Raw genomic sequence first — 15,721 nt, forward strand, 5'->3', positions numbered from 1 at the left:
GTCGAGAGAAGGGACCCTGCAGGCCATAAAAGGGGGTCTTGAAAATGCTTTGCTTTCTAAAGGGAGTTTTTTTGCTTCAGAACGGCCATTTTGCTTTGGACCAAGACTTCCTTTTTGCTTTTTGCTCTCCATTGAGATCTATGGCCCAGAAGAAGAGACCCAAGAGACTCTGCCATATAACTCTCAATGGCCCTGTGAACGGAACATAGGAATACCAACAGTAGCAAGCCGAAGGGGAGGAACAAAGCAAAGCCCAGAGAAGAAGGTTGAACGAAACGGGCAGGCGCTAACATGGTCACAGGCGACCGAGGGCCGCGAGTCAGAAGACCTGAATGGAAGCATCCCGGCCGTACCCGCTCCCCTCTACCCAAGGAATATAATGGCATGTAAGCAAGGTGACTTCAAACAGGCCGTTAATATTTCCCAGCAGCCGCTAGAATACCTTTGAGCAGTTCCGTTCCCAGGACAGGGGAAAGAGACGACAGGTACAAGCGTGGGGATATCGGGGTACGGAGCTACCCACCAACACTCACCTTCCATAGCTCGTTTCAGCTGCCCCACAGCTGCGGCAATGCCGACCCACGTGGAGACCGGCGTTCCTCTCTGCTACCCGGGCTTGGCAAGCGAGGCACGGAGGCAACCTTCGTTAGGAAAGGAAGGGGGCAGGGCTTATGGGAACCTTTATAGACAATCTAAAGAAAACATCCCTGATTGGTTCACAACTTTCCAGCCCCTATATAAGGTGGACACAAATAACGGACTGGGTGTGTCTTCTCCATTCCCTTGCAGGTATCCGAGAGGGAAGAAGCAACAGAGGCGCTGTGGGCTTACGAGGACTAGCTATACGTGCAGAAAGCCTCACCCTTACTACAGAAGGAAGAAAGAATCCTTGTTTGAACTTTTTATTTGATGAAGCAGAAACCTTTTGTATCCTGAATAAAGGTATTTGTGTTCAACCATCCTTGCTGCCAGGTCTCTCCTAACAACATAGCACAACACCTGCTGATTGAGTTCATAAAACAGTGTAATGAACCACTACTCAATGAAAAAAAGCAGGAATTATAGAAAGATGTGCTGACTTAATGCGCAAAATTGGTGAAGAATGTGGGACCCCAAGACAATATAAAACTCCCTATGAAAGATCAAACATCACGATAAATAAAAGAATGAACTTTGATAAAAACATAGCAGCAGCAAAAAATAATATGCAACTAAAAATTGCAGAAAACATTTAGCCTGCTATCGGTTTACCCGCCCCCCCAATCCACAGGCGATTGTAAATATAAAACTAGCTAAAGTAAATTATTGTAGCTGGTTAAAGGCTTATAAGAATGTATGTGGAAGAGACCACTGGAAAAAATAGCATGGCTAGCCGCGCAGCGAAACACTACTGAAATATGGCGTGTGATCCGTGGCACATTCATTACCAACTTGAAAAACTCACGTGCTGCAGGCCCAGAGATGGGGTCTCCAATATACCACTAAAAGCATCCCCAGTGAACTGGGCTAACGCCTTACTAATCCTGAGAAGGAAATTGATGAAAGTGGTAAACTACCCATGAGGCGGAAGATGAGCACTAAATTGCCTGTGTACAAGAAAGGGCCAAGGGAAAAAAACAGAAAACTACTGATTATTAGCTATGCTGGAAATACCGTCGAAAATCTTTGCACAAGTACTTCTAGCCAAGCTGAATGAGTGGATTAGTGAGTTTAAAATGTTTCCCCTGAATCAGCCTGGCTTCAGACCCAAAGCAAACACTGCACATAGCATAACCATACTAGTATCCGCTGTTGAATACGCAAGGAAGCGGCGCAACTTAAACATTTATTGCGCCTATATAGACTTGAGTGCTGCATTCAACACTGTCCAAAGGGACCTTCTATGGAATAAACTAGTGAAGAGGAAGATCCCTTCAGGATTGTTAACCATGCTCCTTGCATTGTACACTGAGACAACAGTAAAGGTGCGTTTGGATGGAACTGGCAAACTATCCAAATTGTACCCCACGCATCAGGGCGTCAAGCAGGGATGCATGATAGCAGCCGCTTTCTTCAACCTTCACTTAGCAGACCTCCAATAAGATATGGTTAGCTCTAAAGCATTGGTTAGCGTATGCCGACGACTTCCTGCTACTTGATCATACTCCCCATGGCCTCCAGAACAGTTTAAACAGTTAAATAGTTTAAACGCTCTGTGTGACTTCGCTAAAACAAATAACCTTAAAGTATACATAGGAAAAAGCAAAGTTATGGTTTTTTAAAAAAAACTAACCTAACAGAAAAAAATTACTTGGACATTTGATGGCGAATCATTAGAGCAAGTTGACACATACTCGAGGCTGAATTGGAAGTCTCGCTGGGATGAAGTCAAACGGAAATGTACTACAACCGTAAACACGATAAGCTGTTTCATTGGCAAGAATATGGGCACGTCGGTAAAGCCCATCTTGCTGATATATACGGCAAGAGCGAAATCCATACTGTTGTTGGTGCAGCGATATGGGGTATGAACTTAGCGAATGAAATGCAAAGGTTTGAAGCTAAAATGTTATGAAAACGTCTACGACTACCAAATAGAGTGTCAGTAGAATACATCTTACTGGAGTTTGATTTAAACAACACTATCACTGACCTAACAGTCAGGAGTATGATGTTTGTTGAAAAACTTCTAAGATTAGAAAACAATACCATTGCAGTACAGTTCAACACAGCGTTCCCAAAAAATTGATAACTGCTTAACAATGGGTTTTTTAGGTAAAATGATGACAGAATATAATTTATGGCGAGATCTATATGAAGCTGCCTCCTCAGAGTTAAGAAACATGAGTTTTAAAGGATGGTTGAAAAAAACATGTTAAGAGCGTAATACTGAAATAAACATTGTGCAATTGGCAACGTTAAACAACAGTAGAAAATATGTAAAACATTACATGAGGCGTAACATAACTCCTGCCTATGTCACGGTATATCCATAACCCGGAAATAATACGACAATACGTGATGATGAAATTCAACTGTTGTGATACGCTTGAGATAAAGGGCATTCCACGTCCTGAGCATTGGTGCCGCCTATGCGGTGAAAATAGGGTGGAAACGCTAAAACAACTACTTGTTAACTGTACGAGTCTACATACTATAAGAAATAGCTCCTTGAAAGCTCATGATAAGCACTTTCAGGAGCATTCAAAGATATGGTCGATCTTCATGGATGGAAATTACATGAATTTTATATTTTTTATGACAAAATTTTATTGGAAGTGTATTCAGATTTTAAACCAACTATCTGAAGGTATATTTTAATGTAAGGAAATGTCTGTGACTTTTTGGATTGGTAAAACATGCGATCACGGAGGTACATGTAACTTGAACTGAACTAGGCAAAAAGACAGTTTTATATAGGTGATTTTAATGCATTTGTTGTCTGTTAAATGTTGTTTACCTTTGTATTATTGCACGGTGGGCGAAATTGTTTAATGTCTGTATATACAAAACCATGTGGTTGAATGTATATTAAATAAATAAATTAATTATGACTGTTGATTAACCCTGTGAGAGTGAAAGTATTCAGGGAACCGAAATATCCCCATTGAGGTCATTCTTGCTCAACCAATGGATTGACCTACTGGAGGGTAACAGTTCTGTGGAAGGGAACATCCTGTTTAATGTTTGGTCTACATGGTTATACTTCAAGTATATACTTATACTTTATACCTTGCATTGATGGACCATCAGAATTGGAGAACACACCAAGAATCAAAAAAAGAAAATTAAATCTTTAGCAAGATTAACAGTCATTGTCAACCGTAAATGAGGGTCTCGGCGGGTGCCAATGTTACTGAAAACCTATGCCAGCCTCGTGGAGTAAGGGTCCTCTTGAGGTTGCAGACAGGAAATGGTCTTTCCAGGAAGCACAGTATGCATCAAATTGGAGGGGGTTTCCAGGCATTTTATTCACACTTGTTTGGCTCAAACCAGCCACTCATTGCTGGACCTCGTCTCGAACTGCTGGAAACATTGTGTCGCGCATTGACCGGAAATACAAACAAACACCTATGGGGTGGTAATAGGATTATGAGCCCTCTTTTTGGCACATCCTCTGCACTTTTAGGCAAGGCCTAGAACAACAAACAAAACAGTGCCAAGCCACTTGATTTGGTCCTTTTTCAATTAGTGTCCCAATGCAGCATTAATCACTAGTTATTAATTAAATTCCAAACAAGTTTACAAAAAATATATGTCATTTATTAGTTATCATCATCATTAAAAAACTTTGAGTTAATGAACCTTGTGAAAACCAGGAGTGAATAAAGATTGCGATCACTCCAGGGTAGTGTTGTGCAAATGTCACCAGAATCAACCTAATCACTCACTACATTCGTTCTAATTCAAATTCAGACATACTCATTCATACATTCATCACTTTCTCAACATGTTTCTTTCTGAACGGGTGTGTAAACAAAGTAAACAGAAATTCTTCAGGGGTAGTCTGCTGTCTACAAAAACCAAAAATAACCCACTAATGATATTGGTGAGGGTACATATCATATAGTAACAACTACAATCAGATTATTGCAGATTCAAACAGGTAAAAAAACACAATGACAAAATGCAATAGCTTTAAGCACATGTTCATGTCAATTAATATTTCAAACTCTTCTCGTCCTGTGAATGGTCCATGAATTGTTTGAGACTAAACAGCAAGAGAGGGACTCCATATCTGAAAAGGGAACAGATCAGGGTTAAAAATAAGTAATACCCTGTTTATTCATTCTCTAGTGAATAAAAAGAAATAAACATTAAAGGTTGACCTAATTTATGAACAATGGTCAACAAATGATATAACTGCCTAAACTGGTAAGTATATCACTTTAAGTGGTCTAAAAAGAAAAGGAAACGGTGACACTCAGTATGGATGGAAATACTCATGAGAGTAAAGATTGAGGCCCCAACAAATACAAAGTAGTGGCACTGTAGAGAATAGATGTAATACACTGCTCAAAGTGCTGCCTCGAACAGGAACAAGTGAATAGGAAACTCTTTAGGATACATTTGTGCATCACGGTACTAGAGCTCGAAGTCAGAATCATCACTTACATCAAAAATGGAGGTTCACGAGGGAATACAAGAAAGATCATCCGAGTTGGTCGGTCTTTAATTCCATGTTGGTGCAGTCTGGGGTTACACAGAGCACCGTTGGTTATTCTGCATCTGAGAGACAAGGGAGAACAAAAAACGAGTTGCATCTCTGTCAGTATGTTCTGCAGGCATTATAGATGTAAGCATTTAGTGGTGGAGTATGCTGCTTACCATTCCTTATAACTCAAAGTTGCACAATGGAAGACATCGTATAATTTCCTTTTCTGTCGTGTTTGAAATGTTGAAGCTTCTATACGTGTTTCATAGACCGGACTCAGGGTAAATATCCATTGACATTCCTTTGTTCACAAATAGCTGCTAATGTGCTACGGGTGCCGATTAATGGCCTGTAAACAATAATGGCATAAGATGCGTTTATGTGACCACGAGGCGTGAAGGGAAGCATAATCTCACAACTGCCTACGCTAATTGAAACTTAACGAGGCTCAAGTTACAGGGAAAGAGGGCCAGGTTAAATTCGCTGTGCACGAACGAGCAAAAGGGAATGAGCAGCTATTATAGCTCATTAGATACGGCACTCCATTTAGCATGAATGGAAGTCCGTATTCAACTAGCTTAAAGGGCTACAGGCTTAATATGTAGCAAAATCCCATGCCAAAGGTTCTGAGTCTTACCGCGTAGTATGTTTCCTCCAGTGGGTCTCCGTCCGTGCTCACAGTGCCGTTGCTGGAGTGTTCAGTAGATCACATGATTTATATACCTGAAAAGACGTGTCTCCAAACGTCTCGCATATCATGTGATTTGTGGGCTCACGTGTCGTGTGGTTTGAGCATACATCAAGCTAGTACCTTTAGCTAGTGGTGCATAGATATAGCAAGTCCCTCCTTTGTTTCCTTAAACAATGTTCGTCAGTGTTGCACACGCAACTAAGGGGCGACCCCCATTGGAAAGAGAACTGTCAACCACACGCGGTGTTGGTAAGTCAAACTATGTTTGTGATATTCGGTTACATTTCGTTTTTAGTGTTTGAATAACAATTTACAGATTCCAATCCACTTTCTCATTGAGCCCAGTCCTGGAGCTGTTGGTTAAAAAAATAACTTGTTCTTTTTTTAGAAGGATCGTTTTATCCCTGTTGGAGTCCATACTGGGAGTCAGTTTATAGAGCACTGTCCATTTCAGGTCTTCCACTGTGTGTTGATGATCTATCCAGTGTTCGACCATGGGTGCGTTTTTAGTTCGATTTTTTAGGCAGCTTTTGTGTTCGCCAATGCAGAGTTTCACCTTCCGGTCCGTTTTGCCAATGTAGATTTTTTCACATGGGCACCAGATGGCATAAACTACCAAGGTGGAGTTGCAATTGGTATGTGATTTTTGTTGCCATTTAGAATTCAGCCCTATGTCTACTTCTGTACTCTTTTTTGTTTACTTGCAATATACACTGCAATATACACACTGTCCACATGGATAATGGCCCACAATTTTCGGAAGACCCCATAACTGAGACAGGCTCGTTGTGAATCTAGGTCTGAGCAGCACATCATTCCTGGTCACCTGTTCTTTCAAGTTTTTGCTGCGTTTAAAACCGACAACAGGTCTAGGTACCGGTATCTCTCCTTTTTCGAGGATTGGCCAATTTCTCAAGATTATCTTCTTAATATCATTTGACATGTTGCTGAAGGTGTTTACAAAAATTATTTTGGGATCTTTCTTGGTTTCAGAATGCTCTTTGTATTCAAATAGGGACTTCCGATTGTTGTTATTAGCTCTTTTGAGAGCTTTCCTAACTATCTTATGCGGATAGCCTCTTTGGAGTAGCTTGTTCTGCTTCTTGACAGCTTCTTCGTTAAAATCATCCTTCTTGGAACTATTACTTTTGATCCTCAAAAAATGGCCCAAAGGGAGGTTGTCCCTTACATGTCTAGGATGTGAGCTACTGTAATGCAGCAGCGAATTTCTGTCTGTCGGCCTATTGTAGGGTTTGACAAAGATGTAGTTCTTCATGGGGTTGCAGCTTGACCCTAGCAAAGAGTTCCTCGTGGCAACCGGTAATATTCAGGGTAGGATTTGTATTATCCAACACAGTTCGATAAAATAATGTCAATATGTAACCTGTTGCTTTCTCCCTTATTCAGGCGCTGAGAGAAAATATGAAGTCTCGGGGAATAATGCCTCCAGCGGTAAAATCAGGTAAGTCTATTGTGGTGAGGAGGTTTCCCCTTGTTTGTCCCTTTGTGTCACCTTGCGGTCCTTTTGTTTCCCCTTAGGGGCCGGGGTTTGGCGAGGATGCAGTGGAAGCTGCGCCGACCCGTGAAGAGGAATAGTACCCCCAGTGGTAAATCAGGTAAGTCTATGGGGGGTAACTAATATTGCCTCTGTGCATTCCCTTGGCTCACCTTGCTGTTCTTGTCTTCCCCTTAGGTGCCTTAGCGCAGCAGGAGCATGCAGAAGGATGCGTGGAATGTGAAGATGTTGTGAAGGCCGGTGAGTTCAGCGCGGCGCTGCTGCAGGCGAGGCGACGTGCATAAAATAACTTCTTTCTTCCAGCTCGAAGGCGCGATGGATCAGGAATTCAGGTAAGGATCAAAGGTATTGCTCTTGCTCTAACCTCCGGCCTTGAGGCGGGCGTGGCAGAAGACTGGATGCAGACTTGTAGGCACGGTGAGCGTTACGCTGCTGGATGCAGAATAACGCGAAGCGTGTGCTGCTCTTCGGGCGTGGTTTAAATAGCCCCCAAAGTAGTCCCAGGTAAGTATTCCTCCCCAGCCCCACCCGAGTAGAAAATAGTCCCTTAGGTAAAGTAGTCCCTTCCAAGCCTCCTCTGGCTTGGAGCTCTTGCAGTATGGTCTGCATCAGGTGAGTTTGCAGCATGGTCTGCATCAGGTAAGTTTTAATCTATGAGCCTGGCGCCTATGGCACCAGGACTGACTCTCCATATGAGCCTGGCGCCATAGGCGCCAGGACTGCACCCATAGCCCCTAGCAGGAGTTGTTGGGTTTGCTTAGCATAACTTGATGCCTGCTTCCGGGGTTGCTGGACTTGGTCTGGGTCCCCGGGGGTAGGCATCATGACAGCACTCCCCACCCAAGGCCCCTCCTAAAGTCATTCTTCCCTGTGGTTTCGGTTTGTCTGGGAAATTTCGGTGGAATTATTTCACCAATCGGGGTGCATGAACGTGGTCACTAGGTTCCCATGATCTTTCCTGTGGTCCGTAACCTTTCCAGTCGATTAAATAAAAAAGTTTTGACTTGGAGTCCAGGATGTTCTTAACTTCAAATTCAGGTTCCCCGTCTACAAGGATGGGGTCTGGTGGCTTTGTTAGTCTTGTCCCTGGTTGCACTGGCTTCAAAAGTGACACATGAAAGACGGGGTGAATTTGCATATTAGCAGGTAAGTCCAACTTGACAGCCACTGGGTTGATGATGGCCTTAATAGAGTAAGGTCCCAAATATCTGGGGTTAAAGGTCCGTGTTCCCTTTAGAGGTATATGTTTTGTGGCTAACCATACTTGGTCCCCTATCTGGTATAGTGGAGTATCACTTCTATGCCGATCAGCATCTTTCTTGTATTTTTCTTTCGCCTTTTTTAAATGTTCAGTTGCTTCCTTAAAGGCTTGTGTAATCGTAGCGTGCAGATAGTCCACTGCGGGCATTTCTAAGTGTTGGGGTGAGTCAAGGTCTGAGGTTTGAGGATGGTGCCCATATAAGGTATAAAAGGGGCTTTGTCCAGTTCCAGAATGTACTGAATTATTGTATGCATATTCGGCGATCCAAAGAATGTCTTTCCAATTACTCTCAGTGTGATGTAACATACAACGCAGGTATGGTTCGAGAGTCTGGTTGGTCCTCTCCGTTCGACCATCGGTTTGGGGGTGGTGACTGGTCGATAACCTCACATCGATTTGCGCCAATTGACAACATTTTTTCCAAAAATGTGAAATGAATTGACTGCCCTGGTCAGAGACCAATACGGACGGAAATCCATGTATGCGAACAATGTTTTCGAGGAACTCTTTGGCCAGGATTGAAGCTGAAGGTAATCCCTTTAAAGGAATAAAGTGGGCCATATTGGAAAAAAGATACACAATAACTAGAATGGTGTTAAATCCATTGCATGGGGGTAGGTCAGTAATAAAGTCCAATGATAAGGTGTGCCATGGTGTAGGCGGAATGTCTAAAGGTTGTAAGAGTCCAGCTGGTTTTTCCTTTTGACTTTTGTTTTGGGCAAATGCCACAAGACATCACAAATGATTTAATATCCTTTCGCAAGGTGGGCCACCAGAATTGTCTCTTAATCTTAGCTTCAGTTTTTGCAATACCTGGGTGCCCCTCCATTAGGGTATCATGATAACGGGAAATGACTAGCTCTTGTAGTTCCTTATGTGGCAGAAATAGCTGCCCTTCGTAATAAGGCAGGTCATTGGAGACAGAGTATTCCGGGCCTTTCTTTACCCAGTCCTGCAGGGCTTTAGGATCAAAGAGTTGTTAGATCTTTACCTGAATGTCCTCTAGTGTCTGTAGAGTTGTCATGCCAAGAATCCTTTGTTCGGAAATTATAGGTACTGGTTCTGGGTTCACTTCTGCCTCTCCCATCCCTATTCGGGATAAGGCGTCTGCTTTACCATTCTTACAACCTGGTCGATAGGTTATCACGAAATCGAACTCGGCAAAGAACAATGCCCACCGGAGTTGGCGTGACGATTGGGCCTTGGCTGTCTTTAAATACTGTAAGTTCCGGTGATCGGTGATCACAGTAATGGTATGCCTGGAACCAAGAAGATAGTGCCGCCAAGCCTTGAAGGCGGATTTAATGGCTAATAACTCCTTATCGGTAACTGCATAGTTTAACTCGGGTGCCGAGAACTTTCTGGACCAAAATGCTACTGGGTGAAGCTGGCCAGTTTCAGAGTCCTTTTGAGACAGGACAGCTCCCATGGCTAGACTGGATGCATCAGTTTCCACTATGTATGGAAGTTCAGGGCGCGGGTGCTTTAATACAGGTGCATACGTGAATTTCGCTTTCAGCTCTTGGAAGGCATTTTCAGCTTCTTCAGTCCACATAAAGCGTTTATTTTTTCGCAAGAGTGCTGTGATGGGATGTACAACATGTGAAAAATCTGGGATAAATCTGCAGTAGAAATTGGCAAAGCCAAGCATGCTTTGTACTCCTTTGACTGAACTTGGTGATGGCCACTTAAGAATTGCGTCCACCTTTCGTGAGTCCATTCGGACTCCTCTTGGGGTCAGGATAAACCCAAGGAATTCAACTTCTGCGGCATGAAAAACGCATTTTTCCAGTTTTTCATATAGTTTGTGCTGGCGCAATTTCTGAAGGACTGCTTGGACATGCTTCACATGGTCAGATTCTGAAGAGGAGTATACTAGAATATCATCGATATATACGACAACACAAACGTCAATGAGTTCACGAAGGACATCATTCATGAAGTATTGGAAGGCTGCTAGTGCATTTCACCACCCGAAAGGCATCACCTGGTATTCGAATAACCCATACTTCGTGCGAAAAGCAGTCTTCCATTCATCGCCCTCTTTTACACGTACCAGATGGTATGCCCCCCAGAGATCTAGCTTAGTGTATATGCAAGCGTCCTTCACTTGGTCTAGTAATTCAGGGTTCAGAGGCAATGGGTATCGGTTCTTAACAGTTATCTGTTTCAATGTGCGGTAGTCTATGCACGTTCTGAGGTCACCTTCCTTTTTGGGCACGAAGAACAAAGCTGAAGATGCAGGGGACTTGGATGGGCGAATGAAGCCATTAGCAAGGTACTTGTCTAGGTATTGTTTTAGGTGAAGGTTCTCAGGTTCCATAAGGGCGTAGATCCTGCTACAAGGGGGTTGTGCACCGGGTATGAGATCGATTTGACAATCGTACGATCTGTGAGGTGGTAAGGTGTTTGCCTGTTCTTTTTGGAAGACATCCTGGAATTCTTGGTATTCTGGAGGTAGTTGCACGACTGCTGTGGTTACTGGTGCCAGGCCTGCGTTCAGATTTTTCTTTGGGTAACAGGTTTGTGCACAATCCGGGAAGGCTATTCTCTTCTCTCACCAATCAATACAAGGATTATGTGTTTCCAACCAAGGTATCCCCAGTATTATTTGGAACTGTGGGGCTTTGATTAGATCAAACACCATAGTCTCTCGATGCCCATCCTGACCCAATAGTGTCATCTCTGCGGTGGAATAAGTTACAGACCCAGAGGCAATTTCAGTTCCATCGACTGTGGTGATGACATCTGAGGTGGTTTTTCATCAGAGAGGTAGGTTCATCCTGGAAGCCAATTCGTAGTCCACATAGTTTCCTATGGCCCCACTATCAATGTATGCCCTTACTGTGTGCATACGCGATGGCTGCCTTGGATATACGAGGACCATTGGTATGATGAAATGCGAGGTCTGAGTATCCTTCTTCAAGCTCGGCAAGCGGACCTCTACGCTTGTCAGGCGTGGTCGTTTCCCGAGTCTGACTCCATATGGGTTTTATCAGAAGCTCCTACCAGCTTCTTGGGTGGTTTTACAGGGCAATCCCATAGAAAATGCCCAGAAGTTCCACAATATAGACACAATTGCGTTTGCCATCTCCTTTCTATTTCCTTCTGGGTTAAGGGTCTTTTAACCCCTCCGATTTGCATGGGTTCTGAAGCATCTGCTCCTTTGGGGTTAGCGTGGGTCTTGACCAACACCCGATTCTCAAACTTGGCTCGATCAGCCTTTCTGTTCTGGAGTCTGTAATCTAACTGGACCACTAAGTCTATATATTCAGCGCAGTCTTGAGGTGGGTTCACGACTTGAGCCAAGACATCCTTGAGTTCTCCTCGAAGCCCTCGATGAAATAACGTGATTCGTTTTACCTCAGGCCATCCAGTTTCCACTATCAACCTGTTAAAGGTCACAATGTAGGATAGAAGGTCCTGGTTACCTTGTCGTAGGGACAAAAGTTTGTTATCCAGGGCCTGTCCTTGGGAGTGCTGGGCAAATAGTCTTTCCATGCTCATTGGAAAGCCCTGAAAATCCCGAAGAATTGGGCCATTCTGAGTAACTAGTGGAATTGACCAATCAGCTGCACTGCCGCTGAGAGATGACAATACGAAGGCTACCTTGGCTTGATAGTTTGGGAAGGCTCCGGGTCTGCATAAAAAGTGCAAGCGGCATTGGTTCATAAACACGGCAAACCTTTTGGGATCTCCGGCAAAGCGTTTGGGCGGAGCTAATGGAATACTTCCTGGTATGTTTATTTGCACAGGGTTACTCAATGACACAGGAGCTGGATTCCCCCCGGGGCCTGATAGGGGTGCTTGTCCAGCCTGGCTTTGCAGTAGTTGCCTAGCAAGATCATCAGTTCGCTCCTTTGACAAAATCAGTTCTCTCCTAAGAGTATTGGTTTCTTGACGGGCGGAATGCACTTCAGTCCTCAGTTCCCCTAGTAATTGGGCCAATTGGTCAGTTTCTGAGGTATCCATAACGCCCGGGTGGGAATTTGTGGGTAGGCTTTGCGTTCTGTTAGGCTCACCTGGCTCCCACAGGGGCGTCGATCTGAACTGGACAGCTGCCGGCTCCACCAATGTGACGCGTAGTGCCGAGATGACGGACTGGACTGGCCCACCTAGCTTCGTTTGCTTGGCACGTAGGAATATTCTTCTGCAAATGGAGAAAGGGAATTAACCACCCGTGGAATTGAGCGTTAACCCTCCCCCACTCCCGCTGTTCTCCCCATTGATCATCTTTGATGTCCCCTCTTATAGTCTCACCTGATGGTTTGGAAAGATGAGGTCTCCATCCTGCATTGAGCGCAGGGGCGCGTTGATAACCAGTTGCTTCACTGGCTCGAACGAATTGGTGAGTTCCAGAACAATATTGACTCTGAGATTTCCAGCAAGACGCCGTAAGTATGTAGTTCGTAAGAGTTCAAATGTCTGACTTTCACTCTTGTCTGATTCCTTGCAGGTTGCAGCTTGACCCTAACGAAGAGTTCCTCGTGGCAACCGTTAATATTCAGGGTAGGATTTGTATTATCCAACACAGTTCGATAAAATAATGTCAATATGTAACCTGTTGCTTTCTCCCTTATTCAGGCGCTGAGAGAAAATATGAAGTCTCGGGGAATAATGCCTCCAGCGGTAAAATCAGGTAAGTCTATTGTGGTGAGGAGGTTTCCCCTTGTTTGTCCCTTTGTTTCACCTTGCGGTCCTTTTGTTTCCCCTTAGGGGCCGGGGTTCGGTGAGGATGCATTGGAAGCTGCGCCGACCCGTGAAGAGGAATAGTACCCCCAGTGGTAAATCAGGTAAGTCTATGGGGGGTAACTAATATTGCCTCTGTGCATTCCCTTGGCTCACCTTGCTGTTCTTGTCTTCCCCTTAGGTGCCGGAGCGCAGCAGGAGCATGCAGAAGGATGCGGTGTAATGTGAAGATGTTGTGAAGGCCGGTGAGTTCAGCGCGGCGCTGCTGCAGGCGAGGCGACGTGCATAAAATAACTTCTTTCTTCCAGCTCGAAGGCGCGATGGATCGGGAATTCAGGTAAGGATCAAAGGTATTGCTCTTGTTCTAACATTTTCTCCTTCTCTCCCCTTTTTCTAGGAGCTCCGGCCTCGAGGCGGGCGTGGCAGAAGACTGGATGCAGACTTGTAGGCACAGTGAGTGTTACGCTGCTGGATGCAGAATAACGTGAAGCGTGTGCTGCTCTTCGGACGTGGTTTAAATAGCCTCCAAAGTAGTCCCAGGTAAGTTTTCCTCCCCAGCCCCACCCGAGTAGAAAATAGTCACTTAGGTCTGACTCCCCATATGAGCCTGGTGCCATAGGCGCCAGGACTGCACCCAAATAGCCCCTAGCAGGGGTTGTTGGGTTTGCTTAGCATAACTTGATGCCTGCTTCCGGGGTTGCTGGACTTGGTCTGGGTCCCCGGGGGTAGGCATCATGACACCTAGGTTGATACAAGCATGGGGAAAAATATATCGCAAGGGGTGAACTCACCCGTCCATGCGTGAGACAATTATAACTGTACTATAGAAACCCCACAGACCCTCCAATGATGTGGCCTCTTACAGACTGCTGTCTTTAGTTAAAACAGACACAAAGGTTTTCCCAAAAACTTTGGCTACACGTCTGCTCCCATCCATGCCTCAGCTTATACAACCGGATCAATCTGGCTTCATTCCCACCAGGTCTACAGCATTGAATCTAAGGCAGCTGTTTTGTATGATGTCACTTATTATTATTATTATTATTATTATTATTATTATTATTATTATTATTATTATTATTATTATTATTATTATTATTATGGTATTTATTGAGCATGGATGTAGAAAAACAAGGGAGCGCTTTACAGAGGTATACAGAGGTATATAACAATACTGATGCATAACAGAGCGCTTTTCAGAGGTAACAACAGAACAGATATACAGCACATTTGAAAGTCTTCGATTCTGGTATGAAAAAGGGATCTGAGCCCGAACAAAGGGGATCCATAGTCAAACCCAAATGAGGGAGAACAAGTTGTGAATATTGTGGAAAAGGGGATCTGAGCCCAGACGAGGGGAATCCATGGTCCGTTCCCGAACGAGGGAGACCAAGTTGTGAACATTGTAGAAAAGGGGTGTGAGCCCGGACGAAGGGGCCCCATGATCCGAGCCTGAAGGAGGGAGACCAGTCTTGAACTTGTGAAAGTGAAACCCTGACAGAGTAAAGTGTTTTGTTTGCTGCATCAGGCCCTCTGCAATACGAGACTGTCATTGCGAGAGAGACTTTGGCGGAAATCCCTGAAGCATATGTGTTGAACTTTTACCTTGTGACCAAGAAGCCAGAGTGTGTACGAAGCCTGTACGTGCCGCCTTGCCCCATGCTGAAAACGTGGGGCAGGAAAGCAAACTGCTCAACTATCCTGACATATCATTTCTTGAACACTCTTCCTTTGCATACATTGTTATCCCATACCATTTTGGATTTAGAAGTAAGGATTGGCAATAGGTTTATTAGTATAGGCCCTTGTATTTTGGCAGGCTCCACTAGGACTGCATTATTATTATTTGATGTTCGTAGCTTGCGCCCATCCTTAGATTTAGGTTTAGATAGGCATTCAACCAACCCATTTATAGCTAAATAAACACCCTTGAGCTGTGATCACTTGTGTCTGTCTTCACTGTTTGATACCATGCCTTCCTTACATGTGGTGTCATGACTGGGATATGACTCAATTGAGACAAATTGGGGGACCCAAAATCTCAGAAACTTAGTCACAGAGCCTCAAATCCCTCCACCGCCATGAAACAATCCATAGGCTTTGACATTTGTAGCAGCAGAGATACTATTATGCCTCCAGTGAAAAGAGAATGGTTCGCACAGACTTAGTCCTTATACCCCCTAAGGGTTGTTATATAAGACTGGTCCCAAATTCTGGCCTAGCCTGGAAGTTTGGTCTGGATGTTTTAGAAGGCTTCATAGATCCTGACTTCCGGGTAGACGTAAAGGTTCTCCAATAGAATCATGGCGAAACTCCATTTGAAATACGTTGAGGGGACATTGCACATGGAATTCTTGAGAAGGCTCTATTTCCCCATTTTAAGGAAGAAAGTAAACCAGAAGAAACTGAGAGTGGTAGCTTAGTCCTTAG

The 15,721-nt window shown here is 44.2% G+C and overlaps 1 protein-coding gene across 8 annotated transcripts in view; it reads left to right on the top strand.

Moving 5' to 3' along the window:
• Positions 1-15,721, top strand: part of LOC138566157 (extracellular calcium-sensing receptor-like) — a 578,577-nt gene that overhangs the window by 55,896 nt on the left and 506,960 nt on the right. Inside the window, exon 4 of one of the 8 annotated variants that reach the window (XR_011301854.1) lies at positions 790-942. The exons of the other annotated variants lie outside the window; for them this stretch is intronic. The gene's annotated coding sequence lies outside the window, so the exon portion shown is untranslated. The remainder of the gene's footprint in view (positions 1-789; positions 943-15,721) is intronic. 8 annotated transcript variants of the gene reach the window in all.

This window comes from Ambystoma mexicanum, chromosome 1p (genome assembly GCF_040938575.1).
Source record: "Ambystoma mexicanum isolate Mex_15411 chromosome 1p, UKY_AmexF1_1, whole genome shotgun sequence".
Classification (NCBI taxonomy): Eukaryota; Metazoa; Chordata; class Amphibia; order Caudata; family Ambystomatidae; genus Ambystoma; species Ambystoma mexicanum.